This window comes from Balaenoptera borealis (genome assembly GCF_965194805.1).
Source record: "Balaenoptera borealis genome assembly, chromosome: 13".
NCBI lineage: Eukaryota > Metazoa > Chordata > Mammalia > Artiodactyla > Balaenopteridae > Balaenoptera > Balaenoptera borealis.
This window is the reverse complement of record NC_138870.1, coordinates 13,810,923-13,830,682: the sequence shown is the minus strand read 5'-3', so window position 1 is coordinate 13,830,682 and position 19,760 is coordinate 13,810,923. Positions and strand designations below refer to the sequence as shown.

The 19,760-nt window shown below is 40.6% G+C and overlaps 1 protein-coding gene across 2 annotated transcripts in view; it reads right to left on the bottom strand.

Moving 5' to 3' along the window:
* The window catches only part of LOC309609897 (uncharacterized protein), a 465,108-nt gene extending 445,777 nt beyond the window's left edge, over positions 1-19,331 (bottom strand). For both annotated transcript variants that reach the window (XM_082352029.1, XM_082352030.1), the window contains exon 1: positions 14,940-19,331. The gene's annotated coding sequence lies outside the window, so the exon portion shown is untranslated. The remainder of the gene's footprint in view (positions 1-14,939) is intronic.
* Between the last annotated feature and the right edge of the window lie 429 nt (positions 19,332-19,760).

The following is a 19,760-nucleotide window of genomic DNA, read 5'->3' as shown; positions in this document are numbered from 1 at the left end:
CAATAAAGATATTCAGAAGTATAAATGACAACTACCACTTATTAAGGACTTACTTCATGCTAAACCTTGTACTAGAACTTTTAACAAATGTATTATCTAATCATTACAAAAATCCTATCACACAGAAATTATTATCCTTATTTATAGATAAGGAAACTAAAGCTCACAATATGACTGAAAGAGATTTTTTTTTAATCCAAAAATGTTTTTACTAACAGTGTAAACTGGAATGCTTAAGAGTTGGAATACTGGGGTAAAATCCTAGCTCTGCCACTTGGGGCTGTGTGATTATTTCCAAGTTACTTAACTCATCTCTGTCATAGTCTTTTTTTATCTATAAAATGGGTAAAATAAGAGAAATAGGGTTATGGTGAGAACTAAGTGAGTTAATACATGTAAAGCCCTTAAAACATTGCCAGGAACATTGTAATTATCCAATGTTAACTCTTTATTTATTTATTTTTATTTATTTATTTATTTTTATTTATTTTTGGCTGTGTTGGGTCTTCGTTTCTGTGCGAGGGCTTTCTCCAGTTGCGGCGAGCAGGGGCCACTCTTCATCGCGGTGCGCGGGCCTCTCACTATCGCGGCCTCTCTTGTTGCGGAGCACAGGCTCCAGACGCGCAGGCTCAGTAGTTGTGGCTCACGGGCCCAGTTGCTCCGCGGCATGTGGGATCTTCCCAGACCAGGGCTCGAACCTGTGTCCCCTGCATTGGCAGGCAGATTCTTAACCACTGCGCCACCAGGGAAGCCCTAACTCTTTAAATATTTGGAATATTGTATAATTTCCCAAGGTGATGATGTTTTAATGTTTCAATTATATTACTATAGTTATTTCTCATATACTATAGTTATTTCTTATATCTACAATAAGTTTAATCATTTTTATCAGAGTCACTGAAGATTACAAAATATCAGCATGGGTATAAAGTATTTCTACACCATGCTTAGCAAAGCTGGATAAGCAATACAGATTTTAAATATAAGTGTATATTATTGTTTTGTTATTTATAGATTTACTACTATTTACCACTAGCTTTAACCTTTCTTTGTTACTATTATTATCTAGAGGCATCAAGGCTGATACTGTACAAAACTGTCACAAGGATGCCTTTCTATTCTGCTGTCCACCCTCCTGTAATTTCATTCATGCTCCCCTCTAATACCACTAGAATCTATCTATTTAGGTTTTCTTCTCCATCAAAACCTGTTTAAAATCTTTCCATTCATAATGGTTATTAAACTCCTATCTCCCGGATGTAAATCCATCCCTCTATATTTTGAGATGCTAGGACTACGACTTGGCAAAACTGTTTATCGTTTGTCTGTTACACATAACCAATAGAGGGAAGGAGAGAGAGAGAGAGACAGGAGAGATGGAACATGGACTTGCTTTTTATATGCCAGGTGTTCACGTCTTGTCGGCAATAGCCTAGTGGACCCAGTCCCCAGCCTTCTTCATCATTCCCAGATACCTGAGAGGTGAAGCTGGGAAGTTCTCCTACTCAGGTTTCTGAGTCCTGCATCCATGGGGCCACTGCTCTGACTTCTAGGTACCAGATGCTGCTAGACAGCTACCCATACCAAGAAGTCTGAATTCCAACTCTGCATGGCTTCCTCCCTAAGCTTGTAGATTTAGATAACTCCAACCTCTTCCTTTTTTTCTTAAGGGGACTACTTCCTACAATTACTATCTTGGTGTAACATAAATACTCATCCTTTGCTTTTTCATTCTTCCAACATTTGCTTAAGCAATTCTTTATCTTAAACTCTCTCTATTGAAATACCTAATGTGGTTTCTAATTTCCTGTCTGGATGCTAACTGACCCCAAAATGCTATAAATAACTGTTCAAAATGTTATATTCTTGGAAGTTTTGGAAATATATCAAGAAGGAAGAGCGAAGAAGAATTGTAGGCATCTATCAGTAGGTAGTAAAGACTTTTGTGGGGTTAGAAAAAGAGACGTTTTCCCTGCCCCTCTCCCCAAATAATTATACTCTACCAAGGCAGCCAGTTCTGCCCACAGGCAGGAGAAACTCTCTTACTTGGTGGAGAATCAGACTTTGTGTCCAGTTCAAGCCTTCAAACGATTGAATGAGACCCACCCATAATAGGGAGGGCAATCTGCTTTATTCAGTCTACCAATATAAATGTTAATCTCATCCACAAATATCCTCATAGAAATACCCAGAATAATGTTTCACCAAATACCTGGGCACCCCATGACCCAGTCAAGTTGACACATAAAGTTAACTACCACATTTGCTAGTAAAATAAATGACTAGTTGAGATTTCGTCCACAGTCAACTCAAATAGCTGTAATTGAGGAACTTTGGGGTAATTCAGTGTTCATCAGAGCTTTTCCCTTCCATCCTGCCCCTGCTCTGTGAACGTCATGTGTTTTTCCTGTTTGGGATTTTTGCCCTGTCGGCCAGAGCTTCCTGTATCTTTCTTGGCCGCTGGAATGGCTCTTCAGTCCTTGGGCCTCTACAGACCATGAGTGCAAGTCAGTACCAAAGCATTGAGAAAACGTATAAGGAACCAAGAAATATCTTGGGAAGAATGGACTAAATAAGGAGGTATAAGGCCCCCCAGGTTATCTTTAAAAATTATCTATATTTTCTTTTAAATGGGCAGTGAATTTTAAATGTGTATGATCTTTTCCTAAGAGCTATACTAATCCAGTTAGGGTACTTCTTGAAAAAAATTAGACCAGGAATCAGCAAGATGGACTTCCTCTTCATTAGGAGTTTTTGATGACTCTTCCCTTTGTTAATTATGTCAACAGCAAGTAAAACACAGGGTCTAGTAGCACACGAAATTTTAAATTATTCAGAGACTGATTATATGGCTTGGGAATTACTGTATCTCTTTTCATATCTCACACTTCCCACAGCCATTAGCATCTCCAATAAGAGTGCTGCTTTGACGACTGAAATTCATAAAACGGGATCTTTTCAATCTGAAAGAGATTTTTAAAGGCTAACCATGCCTGCTCCCTAACTATGCAGTAAGCCAACTGTCTTAAGAAGGGAAAGTAAATTGCCAAGGCATGTGAATAAATTAGTGGAAGGGATTAAAATTAGGCAATTTGTTACTTGTAAACTGACTTGCTTACACCTCTAAGGTGCTCCAAGAGAAGACTATGACAATAGAAATGAGAGTAAGGATTATGTAAGGATTTTAATTTTCTGTCTTATTCCTTCTTCTACGGAAAATTGGAAATTGACTTTAATGGATTGCTTCTACTCCTGGAAGAGACACGTAATGTGTCCTAATCCAGGGTCTCAGACCTAACATATATGTGTGTGTGTGTATAATTTATTCATATTTATGTTTATATTTATATATATAATATAAAATTATACTATATATCTATAATACATATAATATTTGTGTAATATAATATAAATTATATATACATACACACACACACACACACACACACACACACACACACTGTTGTTCTTTATCTTTGAAAATGCTAATGTCAACAGTTTTATTTTCCTTGCTTATGATTACTGCGGAAAAGACTGAAGAATCCCCAGCTGGCCTGCCACACAGACACTTGTATAAAACGGCCTTTTCAGAGCAATGATGTCCCTTGACTCCAGCACTGTCACTGACTGAAGCCGATGTCACTTAGTCTGTTTTCAACCACAGTGCCTGCAACACCCAGCAAGGCAGCAGGCCCATAACGGGGGCTTCCCAGGAAGGTTGTAGGACCGGGAACATAACCTCTCAATTCACCCTGGCCATGCCCGTTACGCTTCAGATGTGCTCAAGGACAAGAAAATGAGAAAAGGGCGGGAGGTCCACACTCAAGGTATTAGTGCTTCTAAGAAGAGTTGGAAATTAACACTGCAATAGGTGCACTGAATCTGAGTGGCTTTCTTTCCAGGTACAAGTATTAAAAATCATTACCCTGATTAAAATTTGTCCATGGCTACCCACAGCCTCCAAGCAGAATGCTGAACAAGGTCCTTTGTGATTTTTACCTCTGACAATTCATCCAATCGTTTCTCACTGCATTTGCCCAGCACTACCCTCCTACCTCCAAACCCTAAATTGTGTAACAGAATGATACTTCAACACTTGCCATACCTTTCACCTTCCCAGACATTTGCACATGCTAACACCTTTGCTTGGGACATTATTTTACTCTACATCACTTGCTACCGCAGCCTGCCATTCCCACCTCCAATATTCTCTCTGGCAGGAAGCTTTCCTCCCGCTGGTTTGTTGTAGGGGGTCTGCAGTAGCCAGTCTTTACAATGGCCGCTGATTATATTACCTCCTGATATTCACACTCTTGCGGTCTCCTCCTAAATTAAGTAAGCTTGACCTGTGTAACCTATAGGAAATTGTCGAATATGTGATTTTTTTATTGAAATATAGTTGATTTACAATGTCGTGTTAATTTCTGCTGTACAGCAAAGTGACTCAGTTATACATATATATATATATATATACATATATATATATATATATATATATGTATATATATATACATTCTTTTTTTAAAAATATCCTTTTCCGTTATGGTTTATCAAAGGATACTGAATATAGTTCCCTGTGCTATACAATAGGGTCTCGTTGTTTAGTCATTCTGTATATAAAAGCTCATCCCAATCTCCAGTCCATCCCTCCCCCAGCCACCCCTCCTTGGCAACCCCAAGTCTGCTCTCTCTGTCCGTGAGTCTGTTTCTGTTTTGCAGATAGGTTCATTTGTGTCATAGTTTAGATTCCACGTATAAGTGATATCATATGGTATTTGTCTTTCTCTTTCTGACTTACTTTACTTAGTATGATAATCTCTAGTTGCATCCACGTTTCTGCAAATGGCATCGTTTCCTTCTTTTTTATGGCTGAGTCAAATATGTGACTTTTGAGGCTATGTCATAATAAAAATAGTAAATCCTACCTTGCTTTCTCTTCTATCATTTACTTTGGGAGAACCCCACTGCCTTATCTTGAAATCATTCAGTCAGCTCTATGGAGAGGTCAGTGTGGTGAGGCCTTATGCCAACAGCTAGTATCAACTTGCCCATCAAGCAAGTGAGTCATCTTAGAAGTAGATCCCACAGCCCCAGTTGAGCTTTTAAGTGACTGCAGCCCTGGCTGACACCTTGACTGTAACCTCATGAGAGATCCCAAGACAGAATCATCCAGCTAAGCCACTCCCAAATTCCTGATGCATAGAAGCTCTGTAAGATAATAAATAGTTACTGTTGTTTTAAGCCTCTGTGTTCTGGAGTATTCTATGCAGCAATATAATCGGGGTCTCTCACCTATGCCTATACATTTCCATAGTATGCTGTGATTCCCTCCATCAAAGCCTACTTCCCATTGTCTATTTACTTGTCTGTCTCTCCCACTTAGCCTGAGGGCATCTTGACAGCAGAGACAGCAATGCATGCTTTGATTTATAGAGTGTCAATGGTTCATCAAAGGGCAATTCCTGATAATTGTACAGGTTATGCAAGCACTCAAAGATGCCTGCCAATGTACTGAAGCAAATGGGTGAGGAAATCCAGCCCTTGCTCACCCAGCAAGTGGAATGTCCTGCTGAGGGCTGCTGCCATGGGAGAGAGAGGAGCTTTTTCCTTTGTACTCACTAAATCTTATCAAAGGGCCACCACTCTAATTCATCCACTGTGTCAGTCGGGGTCCATTCAGGACACAGAAACCATATATACTGTGAACAGGGAAAGTTTGATATACAGAATAATTAACCACAATAGAGGACTGGAGTAACAGGTTAGCTACCAAGGGTAAAGAGAAGACGAAACAATACAGAGATGACTGATGTAGGCATCAGCCACTACCTCGACGACTGAGGCAAAGCACCCAAATAAGGAATGAACCTAGAAGAAAGACCCCTGTCCACCAGGGCTGAGATACAGACTTCGCTGGAGAGAGCACTGCGGGGTCCACGAAATGGCAGAGAAGTCTGCTGCGGTGCCGCCAGAGCAGAACTTGCTGGAAAGCCACCCCTTGGAGAAGTGGAGGGAGATACCGATGGGGAGGTGCCTTACTGCCAGAAGAGAGCACACACCGGACCCGGGAAGCGGGGCTTTCTCCTCCGTGTCCCTCTAGCACCCTCCATTGACAGGCTTAATTTAGTGCCAGCTGGGAAGGAAGAAATGTGCCAGAGTCGTTAGCAGGGCGAGGAGGAGTGGATCTGTGGCTGAGAGGCCACAGACTGGTAACTGGCACATCCAACTAGACAGCAGCCTTCTTCTAATTTGTCCACCCATAGGGATGCCTTTTTCAGACTCTCATGAAGGCACTCTATGGCCCTAGTGGTTTTTGAAAGAGTCATGGAAATATGCTTTGGGGTACCTGGTGTTCAAAGGTTGTTCTTAGTCTGGTTTGCTCTTAGCAACTGTTCTGCTCAGATGGCTGCCTCTTGGAGAAAATCTGTGGGAGTGTAATCTCTTAGTTATTTTCTACTGACCACGCCTTCAAACTGAACTTAGTAACCTCTTGGCACTCCTGCGTGTCTCACATCAGACTGAACTGACCTATGTGGCAACTGGTTCCCTATCCTAGTGGCTTCCTTTCCAACGACACAGCAGCCTGTGCTCTCTGAGCTCTGATGTCAACAGGACACCTGGACACCTTGTTATTACAAATGTAGGCCTTGCAACTGACATCATGTACATCAAGTAAGTGTGACAGATGAAAGACGAAACCCATCCCCATGCGGAATCTGATGAGGATACAGGACTTCTGTCATTTTGAGGCTGACTGGTTCTTAAAAGCAGTTTGGCTTATAACATCTGTCAGGAAAGGGTGATGTTTTGTGACATCAAATCACAATTGTATCTCCACTAATAAGGACATTATACTAATTGATACCTGCCTAGATTTACACAGCATGAAACTATGGCTTGTCATTTCTTCCTATTTGTATCACTTTTCTCTAAAATGAAATAATAGCATTACTATAAACACCTAGCAGTCTGTTTATCCTGTTGATCTCAAGAAATACACTAATTATATGTTGAAGGAAAGGTTCTCTTTCTAATGTATTTAGGGCAGAATAAATGTCAGTTAGTTCAGTCAAAATTTATGGAGTCTGGTGAAGTTACAAAGAAAGAAGAAGAAATTATATACTTGCCCAAAAGTAACATACAATCTAATATTTCCTGTCATGGCTTTCTGTTGGATTCTGTATACTGCACTTTTTTTTTTTTTTACATTATTTCCCCTCTTTTCTATGATACTTTGATATTAAATGAAAGCAGAAAACTGGAAAGCTACACCATTGACTATCCGGATTTTGTGAAGCATTACTATAAACAACCATCTCCTTTATTTTAAGATATATATATCCCCATTTACTAAAGAAACTCAGAAAAAGTAAACAGTTGGAAAGTAAACTTAAATCTAGTTCTATTAAAATGTCTTTGATAAGCAATTCTTTATATGATAGGAAAGTGTCACACAAAACAAATTTATACACAAGCTTTAAGTGTTTTGCTGTATTTCTTGGAGAAACAGAGGAAAAAATAAGATTTGCAAGCAAATAAGATATAGTGGGCCTAATAACCATTACTTTTAAGAAAAGAAACACAGGCAGCTACTGTAAATCAAACTTACTCATCAATAATATCTTTCCACAGAATCTAGAGAATAATCTTGGTTAGTACTAATCCAAAGATGTAGAAATGATGTCATTGAGAAAGGAAAGGGGTCAGAAGTATAATGATGATAATAAAAATGAGAATTAATGCTAACATTCCCTGAACTCTTTCGCTGAGCCAGGCACCATTCTAAGCCTCTAGATGGTATATTAGTCAGGGGTCTCCAGACAAAATAGAACCAATCTATTTCTCTAGAGAACCCTGAAACAGATATAGGTATAGATATAGATATATATTGATAGATATAGATATAAATACATATAAAGAAGGAATTATTATATATATTATTTAATATAATAAATCTTTCTCCATGGGGTGGGAAGAGAGAAAGAGAGAGAGAGAGATTGATTATAGGAATTGGCTCAAGTGATTATGGAGGCTGAAAAGTGTCATGCCCTGCTCTCTGCAAGCTGGAGACCTAGAAAAGCTAGGGTATAATTCAGTCCAAGGCCAAAGGCCTGAGAACCAGGAGTGCTGATGTCCAAAGGCAAGAGAAGATGGATGTCTCAGCTCAAGCAGAGTGAATGTGTCCTTCCTCCACCTTTCTGTTTCACTCGGGCCCTTAAGGGATGGGACGATGCCCCCCTCACATTGATTAGGACTTTCTTCTTTACTCAGTCTACCAATTCAAATGCTAGTCTCTTCCAGAAACACCCTACAAACACATGCAGAAATGATGTTTGACCTGCTACCTGGGCATCCCTTAGCCCAGCCAAGTTGACGTCAAATTAACCATCACGGGTGGGTACTGTCACTATCAATCTGACTCCCCCTTTAATCACACTGCTCCACTGCATATTTCCCCAAATGAAAACAGAGACACACACATTAACACACGTTCACATATTTATGGAAGAACACGAGATTTCCATTGGTTTTAACCTACAAAATATAGAACCCACTGTTGCTATAAGGTTTACTGAATAAATGGGAAGAAAAAGAAAACAAACATTTAAGGGATTCTGATCTGCCGAGCACCATGATGGGTGATTTGACATATACTATCTTGTTAAAAACCACATGGCTGTGCCGCCCGGCTTGTGGGATCTTAGTTCCCCCACCAGGGATCGAACCTGCGCCATCGGCAGTGAAAGCACGGAGTCCTAACCACTGGACCACCAGGGAAGTCCCGGCATCTTTGTTTTTACCCTCTGTCAATCCTGCCTTCTGATGACAGTATCAGTGTCGGGGGGATACAATAGGTGTTTTGGAAGCCCACAAATGAACATGTGTTTTGGTGTAGCAATTCAGAGTGGTTCGGGGTGAAGCAGAACAGAATCCCCTCAAAGAAGAATCAGAGTTTTCTTTAGAATCATTTGTTTGTATATAATAGGAACTCACTCAAGCATGGTTAAGAAAATATAAAAAGAGGCTTGGTAGAAAGCCATAGGGGTCTCCCATGGAACTCAATGGCAAGAAGGACATCCAGGTCTCTTGCAGACAAGAACTGGGGAGTAAAAATGTTGCTAGAGTTTGCTCTTTCCTTCTCACCAAGGGTTCCTCTCATTCCCACTGCTCTCTTCAGTGATTCTTCTCCCTGTCAGCCTCCTGGCCTCGTGTCCTTGCTCAGGTGCCTCTGGGCCACCCCAACCCTAAGATAAGCCCAGCAGTGTTGGGAGAAAGAAAATATTGGGCCCGTTCCAGCCTTTGGATGATCCACCCTTTATAGCCAATTATCTGTGATCTGAGAGGTCAGAGTCATAAAGTATAAATGTGAGACTGTAATGGCTCAACCTGGGGCTAAGGAGTGTATGGGGGAGAGGGGAGTTCAAGGTTTTGCAGACAAATTAATCAACACCTATTTTTCATCAATACTCGAAGAAGGTTGCTGCTACTCTACTTCCCAAGGGAATATGAGTAAGATAGTTGGTCTCTGTGTGCCTCAATTTCCTCATCTGTGAAATAGAGATAGTAAATTTTTTTGTGTGAGGATTATGTGATTACATTCACATGACATGCTTAGAATAGAATACATTTTACCTGTTATTATTAATGTCTGTTGTTATTGTCTGCGTCAACTCCTAGCACCTGTAAGTTCACTAACCAAGAGACTCAATACCATTCAGCACAATCTTTATTTTACTGGATAATTTCTCTTTTCCTATGTGAAAAATCTAGTGTTACATAGATTTGGGGGTGAAAATATTGAAAGATTCCAGAATAAGAGGAATGGGAAGTTGAAGTCTTTTAAAAACACATCACTTTAAGTCACTCATTCTTCTGCACTCTTTAGGCATCAATAAAAATTTTGGTGGTTGATAAACAATGGAAAGCTTTTGGATTCCAAGGAGGAAAATATAGAAAAATGAGTCTTGGGCAGTGGTCCTTAGGGCAGTTGGAACTACTGTAATGGAACTGGCCAGTCAGTTAGCTCCAGCAACCAATTTCACTGGCCTTTTCCATTTAATTGACTGGTAGCTTGACCACTGTACATAAACGCTCTGGAATGCAGGCATTATTGAACAAAGCAAAACAGAGTGACCCATTAAAATAGATTGCAATGAAAGGAACAGGGCTCTGCTGAGAGGTGGTTTTAAATAAGTTGCCCCATTTTGAATAGCAGAGGCTTTCTTTTCAAATCTTCCTTATTCAGAGTTATTTTGTGATTTCTGGTATAGATATAATTTTGACACTCTTCTCTGTCCCTCGAAACAATCTACCCTCCATTTCTGTGTAACATAGTGGACAATTATTCTAATTCTAGTCAGTCCCTTAATTCTTATTCTTTCTCTGAAACCTGCCATAATACTCTGTTTTAAGAATTCAGATAACTTCCTCGTTTGTCCTATAAAAGGGAAAACTGCTTCCTTTTTTTTTCTTTTACTAGATTGGTGTCTCTACACTCCACTTCCCTGTATTAACTTATCATTCACTTTGTACTGCCTTCTCACTGTCAAAAAAAAAAAATAACTCCCTTTTTTTTTTAGTCTTTTCCCTCTGTACTGTCACTTCAGATTCACAGTTGCTAAGTGTTCCAGGAGCCCACCAGAGGGACTTTCTAGTGGTGTGATCTGCAAACTTTGAAATAACACCCACCAGCAGAAGCACCATATGCTATGGAGTTACACAGTAAACTGACAGGAATATCTCATTTGTCATTTGAAATTCAGAAAATGTCAGCAATTTTCATACCCAGCAATTGCCTAAATGCCTCTCTGGTTAGCAAGGAGTAACATTTGCTATAAATGCACGTGAAAATATGAAATTTTATATTGTGCTTCTAGAGGAATAATAATAGCAAAGCCAGTATTAAGACTTACACAGCTCAATGAGCATATGGACAGACATATCAAGTTTCTACACTCACTTTATATCTTATGTGTGCATCTCTAGGTGAATGGTTTTATATATAAGGTTTATGACATTTGGACTATTCACATTCTATAACATTGGTGATTCAAATGTGCCTTTTTATGACAAAATGTAATACCAAAGAATACTTTTTAATCCATTAAAGGCAAATTTAACGTAAAACACAAGCTGTCCCCTTTGTGATTAAGCTGAATTTGCATCCAGCTATACTTAGCCAACAACAGACACAAGAGAGAAAACTACTTGGCAATTCTTCCTAATTAAAGGATATTAATTACTGCTAAATACCATATACTTTCTATGTTATAAAAGTTCATCTAAATCAATGTTATTATGGTACTAAAGCAATTAATAGTGATTTCAAGTCTGCTAAGTGTGGTCAAACTGCCCATTAGTTCATACTTTTAAATGACTTCACAATGAAATATCTGAATTGGTTTCATATAAAGACCAGAATGTCTGTGGCCTCACACATTTAGGACGTCTTTTATGTATTAATTATAGTACCTGGTGCTGTCTCTTCTTCATACCTAATATTGATGACACGAAAGAAGCAGAAGCAGAGACTGTGTGAAGAGGAAGAATGAAACATAGTAAGACTCCCACATTTAGCACGTCTTTTATGTATTAATTATAGTACCTGGTGCTGTCTCTTCTTCATACCTAATACTGATGACACGATAGAAGCAGAAGCAGAGACTGTGTGAAGAGGAAGAATGAAACATAGTAAGACAAGGTGTTTCCTTCACTCTGAATTTGCCTTAGGCCAGCCTCACCTCTCTGGAGTAGAGGATGTTAGACGGCGTTCTCCACTACCTCTATGACCAATAGATCATGAACAGTAGGAACAGAGAAACTCACATTTACCGAGTCTCACAAGTTTTCTCATTTGATAAAACTGTCCTTCGGGGTAAGCACAGATATCCCTTTTTGCATATGAGGGTTTTAGTGCTCAGAAGTGGAAGTTGCCAAGTTTATACAACTACTAGATGGCAGCGTTAAAGTCCAGGCTCTCTGACCTCAATTCACAGGTTCTTTCCACTAAATCATGCTCCCTGTTATGTAAAGGAAATCGGAAAACCTCATTTTGTTTTATGAGCCAATACTCTTCCTTCCCTTATCACCTGGTCACAAGTCCTGCTGTTAATTTGAACTTTGGCTCAAAAGGTGACTTGTTAGGAAAGAACTCCAGACTTGTCTCCGCTGTTGATGGAGTGACCTTGGAACGTAACCTTGTGCATTTGAGCCTCAATGTCCTCACCTACAAAAAGACTCATGACCCTAAGTCTCTCCTAAGATTGTGGTGATGATCAAAGGTATTGACAAAGAAGGTGTTTAGAAAAATATCAAGTACAGTAAAGGTAAGGTACTTTGGTCAAGTGCTACACAGGAGAATGAATAGAGAGGGAGAGCAATTTGGACACTTCATAACGCACAATTGATAATCCACTCTTTAAAATCCACTAATGGTTATGGGCAGGCAGTTGCATAGCTGAGTTATTACAGGACTGAACTCTTGGGAATGTGAACTCAGGCATCAGACAGCCCAGAGTTCAAATCCAGGCTCCTCCAATTTCTGTTGGTTTGAGCTTAAGTATGTTACTTAACCTCTCACACCATCACTATCTCGTCTGAAAAACAAAAAAATAAAGTACTGTCTCGTAACCAGGCCCGACCTCTTGGATACGTAACCTGAGTAGTTAGTTACACAGGACCCTGTGCTCAGCAGGGGCCCACACTTGGTTTAATGCTCTGATGTCACTAACTTGAAATTGTTAATAATTTTCTGTTTTAGCTTGTGTTTTGTAAGTGAAGTCCAAAGTGACAATGGAGCGTGCCCGTGGGCAGAGGAGACACGCACACTGCGTGTGCTATTCAGTGTGTGAATGCCCTGCTCCTCCATTGGTGTACAACAGTCAGGATCCCCGTGAGCACAGAATTCCAGTGGACCCACCACGCATGGGAGCTCAGTGAGATTCAAAGCAAGTACACGGTGAGCATATTATGTCTATGACTGACTAAAAGTGGCAGTACTGACAGCCTGAGAGGGTATTCTTACTCTTTGAACCAGAACTTGTTTGAAATAAAAAGAAAGAATGTGTACTCTGAGTCAGACTGCCTATATCTAGGTAAAAATCCATGTTCTTCCTCTTCGTAGCTGTGTGATCTTGGTCAGGTCACTTAACTTCTGAGCCTCGGAAAATAACAGGCAGACATCACCCGGTTGTTGTAGAGAATCAGTGAGTCACGTGTAGAATGAAGCCTATAGAACATGTAAATGCTCATTACATTTTTGCAACTGTTAATTTCATTGTTGTTTTTGTTGTTGGAATACAGAGAAGAAATTAATTCAATCTTGGGGAAATCAAGAAAGGCTTTACAAGCTCTAATTTGAAAAGATATGTGCCCCCCAACGTTCACTGCAGCACTATTTACAATAGCCAAGACATGGAAGCAACCTAAGTGTCCGTCGACAGATGAATGGATAAAGAAGATGTGGTACATATATACAATGGAATATTACTCAGCCATAAAAAAAGAATAAAATAATGTAATTTGCAGCAACATGAATGGCCCTAGAGATTATCATACTAAGTGAAGTAAGTCACACAGAGAAAGACAAATATCATATGATATCACTTATATGTGGAATCTAAAAAACAGTACAACTGAACTTATTTACAAAACGGAAACAGACTCATGGACATGGAAAACAAACTAATGGTTACCAAAGGGGAAAGGGTGGGGGGAGGGATAAATTGGGAGTATGGAATTAACAGATGCACACTACTTTATATAAAATAGATAAGCAACAAGGATTTACTGTATAGCATAGGGAACTATACTCAATATCTTGTAATAAACTATAATGGAAAAGAATTGAAAAAAGAAATATATACATATATACGTATAACTGAATCACTTTGCTGTACACCTGAAACTAACACAATATTATAAATGGACTATACTTCAATAAAAAAAAAAAAAGCCTTTATAGAGGAGATAACATTTGAGCTGTCCCTTGTGAACTTCACGTTCATAAAGTTAGTAGAAATGCAAAGCCAGCTACATAGATGGCTTGAAAGGAAGGGCCTGCACCATTCACTCACTGTGATGGGCCAGCCACATTCATCAGAGCCCTCTCGAAACTTTCAAATAACTTCTGTGAAACTGTTTAGGCTAGCATGCTCTTCTCTTTACATGTTGATTTATGCTCTCAGGAAGACCCTTGTCAGAAAAAATAAAACTCTTTAAAAACACATAGTTGTCAGAAACAATCCGAGATTCCCTCACTGGAAGCCTGCGTAAGAGAACCTCTTAGCAGAATACAGTTGCTTCTTAATGTGCGGGCACACAGAGGAATCAATCAGCCCTTCCCTGCAGCTCCGGTCCGTTCATTTTATATACTTGCCCAGTTTGACAAGAAATCCAGGGAAGGGCTAAGGAGTGTTGTCAGCATAAAGATGGGAGGAAAGTGATGTACTAGGCTAATAAAAGGACTCACAAATGTCCCTGCAGTCATAAATCCTTCTCGCGGCTTTTAAAATCTGTTTCCTTTGTAGGATTGCGAGGATGGAGCTTTGACAGCGTGCCCTTTCCATCCTCTCCCCTGCACGTCAGGAACCCCGAGCTCAGTGTGCAGAGAGAAAACAGAATGCACTACAACGTCCCGCCTTCACTGTTCTCTCCCTCCTTGTGGGTCTGTGGCAGCCTTGCTGATGAAGACAAGGCCCCTGCTGCCCGGGGCTCTCCGACCCCCTCCCGCCTAGGCTGCCCTGCTCTGCCCTCAGGGTTGCCCCTTTCCCACACAGGCTCGGAGAACTATCTGATTTTCTGAGGCATTAGCCGAAATCCTGGCACTAGCATCTTAGTGTTTTTATTAATTAGGTGGTTTTCTTTTGGTTTCACGTCAGCTTCTTCAGGGGAAGCTGGCGTGAGAGATATTGCAAACCGTGCACTGGATTTTGACTTACCCCGACATAGGACCCAGGATCCCACAAAGAGGTCATCTTTGCGCGTGAGCAGTGACCACAGCGTTGAAAACAAGTCAGGAAGAGGGTGTGACTGGTGGCCCACAAAGAGGTCACCTTTGCGCATGAGCAGTGACCACAGCGTTGAAAACAAGTCAGGAAGAGGGTGTGACTGGTGGCTGACCTGTGAGCTGGAGAGACTCAGACAATCAGAGGCTCCTCCCCTCCCGTCCTGGGAATGTATTCAGTACGTTCTGCCCCCGTTCCCATAGCTGGGGCCATTTCAAGGACGCAAGCCTGAGAGAGTGAAGTGGTGTTGAGACCATCTGGACGGTACATGTGACTGAACCCCACTAAGGCCTCTATGTAAACTCCTAAGATCCTGGCTGGTGGGGGCAGAGATCTACTCATCTTGCAGCTGCCCGAGACGAGCCTGGTTGTAAGTGCCCTTGCTTGTGAAAGCTGCCACCTACCAGTCTGGAGGGGTCTGCCTCTTTCTTTGTTCTCTCCTTGCCCTCCACGTCCGGTTCAGATTTCCCCCCGGGGAGACTCCTAAGACTGTGAACCAACACACAGACATAGTCAGTTTCCTCATTTCTATATTTGGGATAATTTGTTTTCCTGCACGTGGAAAATACAACTTGTGTTCCTATCAATTCAGGCAAAATGCAATCAGGAATATAAGTTGATAAATGCCGCTATAAAAATGTACTATCCTAAAGAAAACACTAATGTATTTTTATTGTCGGCGTTTTTATGTACTGTTACATAACTTTTCCTTCTACGGTGTAAATATTTCAAAGTTGCTGGAGATAGGAACAGAAGTGCCCTCCACGCAATAAAGATATTTAAAACAAAACCAATAAAAATCTAGCCTTCTGAAATAAATCTAAATGAGTTTTTCCCTTCAACCAACTATGGCAAGCCGTGTGTTTATTCCAACTCTACGTCGGTACCCAAAATATTTGTGAGTGTGTGGTTCGCTAGGTCACATTTTCCTCCATCAAGAGACAAGGCCCAGCAGCGTGGGTTCTAGGAAGAAGAAGATGTGGAGCAGAGCCTGAGCTGACCCAACTGTAGCGGGAGCAACAGATGAGCCCACGCTGCCACGCAGGGCAGTATCCCCTAGGCTATGGGGAGGGATTCAATGCAGCACTCAGAGCCATGGGACAACTCTAGTCTCTCCACTGTATAGCCACTTTCCAACCTCTATTTTCCTCACGCAGCTTGAGCTGACATGTCATTCCCTACATATCAGTCGTTGGTACCAAATGACCGTAGGCCATTTTAACAAATTAATTTTGCCCTTAGATGATGAGGGTCACTGCCACAGAGTCTTTAGACACCGTTCCGGGGATGATGGATGCATTAGGTGTGTAGTCATGTGTCCTGGGGGTGGGCGGGAGAATTGTCTCTGGAGTCAGGCTGGACAAAGAGGGTTTCCACCTACAGCTGCCCCATAGCGCCTCAGGCAGAAGACAGGTCAAGAGCGCGGTCAGGGAAAGGAGTGAAGGTTACAGCTAAGACTGTGAGCTCGCTGTCGTGTCTAAATTACAAAATGAGATGCAAATGCGAGATTAAGTAATAAATTCAAAAACTAGGAGGATCAGAATTGGGTGAGGATGTGGAGTTAGAAGAGACCAGAATAAGGGGTCTGAGACTTAAGGCAGTCAAATGGCGAGAGAGTATTTGAAAGCATCCTTTCTTAAGGAGCCACAGGATCCTGAAGACATTCAAAAGAATGCTCCTAAGGCTTTGAAGTCAATTCCAAAATAGCAGTTCCAAAAATGTTTTTATCAGTGACAAAGTGACATTGAAATAAGTGTATAAATATCCCGAGATGCCTACTTTGAGGGAAAAAAGCACCAGATTTGGGTGTGTGAATTCTGGCATATTTGTTAAACATCAGACATATTCCTTCAGAGTGACTCTTTAAATATGCAGTATTTTCAGATACAGGAAAAACCAACCTGGAACACTGGTGTGTTTTATTTCTTTACTGCTAGACGTCCTATCCTTTTCTTTGTTGTTTTTCTCAAAACACAGAGTCTTCTTATTTGAAAATATTTATGTGTATACAAGAGGATAGGAGATTTCTGCGTATTGCTCTTTGAATCTTTTGTTTCCTGCATTACTGCATTCTCACATATCTTTTTCCACGGGGCAGAATGACTCTGTTTTTCTTTACAGATCCATGGGTACTCTACATGGCACGCCTCCTGATAACTTTCTAGTTCTGAAAGATTTAGGGGGAAACGATATTAACTTTACATGAGCAGATGAAGCGATTTGACTTTATTTGAAACCTTTATCAGTCTGACCCCCTGAGGAGAGGTACCTTGGTTTGCTAGGTTGTGGTACGTCTAATGACATACCTGATGACTGTGATTCAAGTTACAGTCTGCGGCTTCCCTGGTGGCACAGTGGTTGAGAATCTGCCTGCCAATGCAGGGGACACGGGTTCAAGCCCTGGTCTGGGAAGATCCCACATGCCGCGGAGCAACTAGGTCCGTGAGCCACAACTACTGAGCCTGCACGTCTGGAGCTTGTGCTCCGCAACAAGAGAGGCCGTGACAGTGAGAGGCCCGTGCACCACGATGAAGAGTGGCCCCCGCTTGCCGCCACTAGAGAAAACCCTCGCACAGAAACGAAGACCCAACACAGCCATAAATAAATAAATAAGTAAATAAATAAAAATAAAGGAATTCCTTAAAAAAAAAAAAAAGGTACAGTCTGCACTTCACCAGTTCGCTTTGAGATTTGGGTTAAGTCACTTCGCCTTCTGGAATTTTGGTTTCTTCTCTCAGTGCTTCCCATCCATTTCACAAAGATTTTGTGAATATCAACATCAAAAGACTGAATTCTCCTAAAGAAAGGAATGCCTCCAAATATGGGGCAATAAGTAAGCTGAAAAGCACCATTTCACGATTATCCTATAAATAATCAGGGGGATTTTACCAAGAGAACAGTTACTTTGTACTAAATCTAGCTAAATAATGAAAAAAAATGCATGGAAGAGACAGAAACTTACATATGTCCTCAAGGTGTATAAACAATAACACTTTAACTGGGGTGGGAATAAAAGTGAATCAATAAGCAAACTGCTTGTAGGAGGTATTTTACACAGTTGATGTGTTTGATTTTACATTATTGTCATTCTCGTTTGAGGACATCAAATTAGTGCAGAAGACAAAAATCTGACAAAATACTTAACATCATTAGTCACCAGAGAAACGTAAATTAAGCCACCATGAGATAACTACACACCCAGTAGAATGGATAAAAGCAAAAAGATAACATTACCAAAGTTGGTAAAGACGTGAAGCAATCAGAACACAAATAAGTTGCTGGTGGGGTGTTAAGTGGTATGACTCCTTGGGAAATGGGTGCAGCAGTTTCTTATAAAGTTAAACATAATCTGCACAATGACCCCACAATTCCATTTCTTAGGCATTTACCCAATAAAAATGAAAACATATATCCACAAGAGGACTTATACAAGGATGTTCATAGCAAACTGACTCATAATAGTCCTAAACTGGGAATAACCCAAACGTCTCTGCACAGGTGAATAAACTATGGTATGGTTATACAATTGAATACTACTCAGCAGATAAAAAAGAGAAAACTTCTGATATGGCAACAATATGGATACATCTTATAGATATTATCTTGTGTGAAAGAAACCAGATAATGGAATGTGTCAGCTTGGCAATAACTATTCTGCTATTACATCCACAAACATTCTTTCCCATTTCCAGTCATAAAATATATTTATTGTCACACACATACATACAGATTGTAGCATGTAACAATGTAGAATCATTACATTAAGATTAAATCCATAAAAATAATTTTAAAACTTTTGAGTGCTTTCTATATGCCAGGCACTATGGTAGTTGTTTAATATGCATTGTATCATTTAATGGGTAAGGTACTATTATCACCATTTTATAGACAAGGAAACTGCAGCTTAGAGAGGGCAATGAAGTCACACAATAAAAATGAAGAGCTGGGACTCAAAATCACATCAATCTGAGTCCAAAACCTGTAGAAAAACCAATGCCATCAGCTGGCCCTCCACTGTTTAGTACTAGCCTTGTATTTACAGAAATGCAGAACCTAGTCTATCAGCCCTTGTTAACCATGGTGATTTATCACGTTGTGAGAGAGAGAAAATGAGTCATGAAATGTAGACTGTCTACTGATAAATTTGACATTTATCAGGATGTACTAGTCACAAAGAAAGAGAAAGTCCCACCCAATCTGGAAACAAAGAACACAGGTCACTGGCAAGAAAAGGTTCTTAGAGTGATGGCATAAGAGAACTGACTGCGGGAGTCGAATACAGGAACTGGATTCCACCCGTGGGCTGCCGGTTTCTAGGCTGCATCCACCTACCTTAGTTCCTCGCCTTCTGCCTCCTCAGAGGTCACAGCTACATCAACTCATCTTCGTTCTCACACCACACAGCTGAGTCAAACCATCTTTGTTCCCACGCGGCGTTCAAAGACTCAGACTTCAGTTCCTCTAGGAATTAAGGCAAGGTACAAGAAGCATTTAAATAGCCTCACCTCCATTCTTCCCACAACATACATACAAATGCATACATACATGCATATATACATATATATGTACGTACACACATATGGACACAAGTACATAAATCCATGTATACTTAGAGGGGCTTCATATTAGACATTCGTCCATGTACTCTGACGCTGACCAACGGGACTTCCCAAGTCCCTTTGCTGACCCCCATATCCTAGGATCTGGTGGCCCAGGGGCAACCACTGGCATCCGCCGTACAGCCTTGGGAGAAGC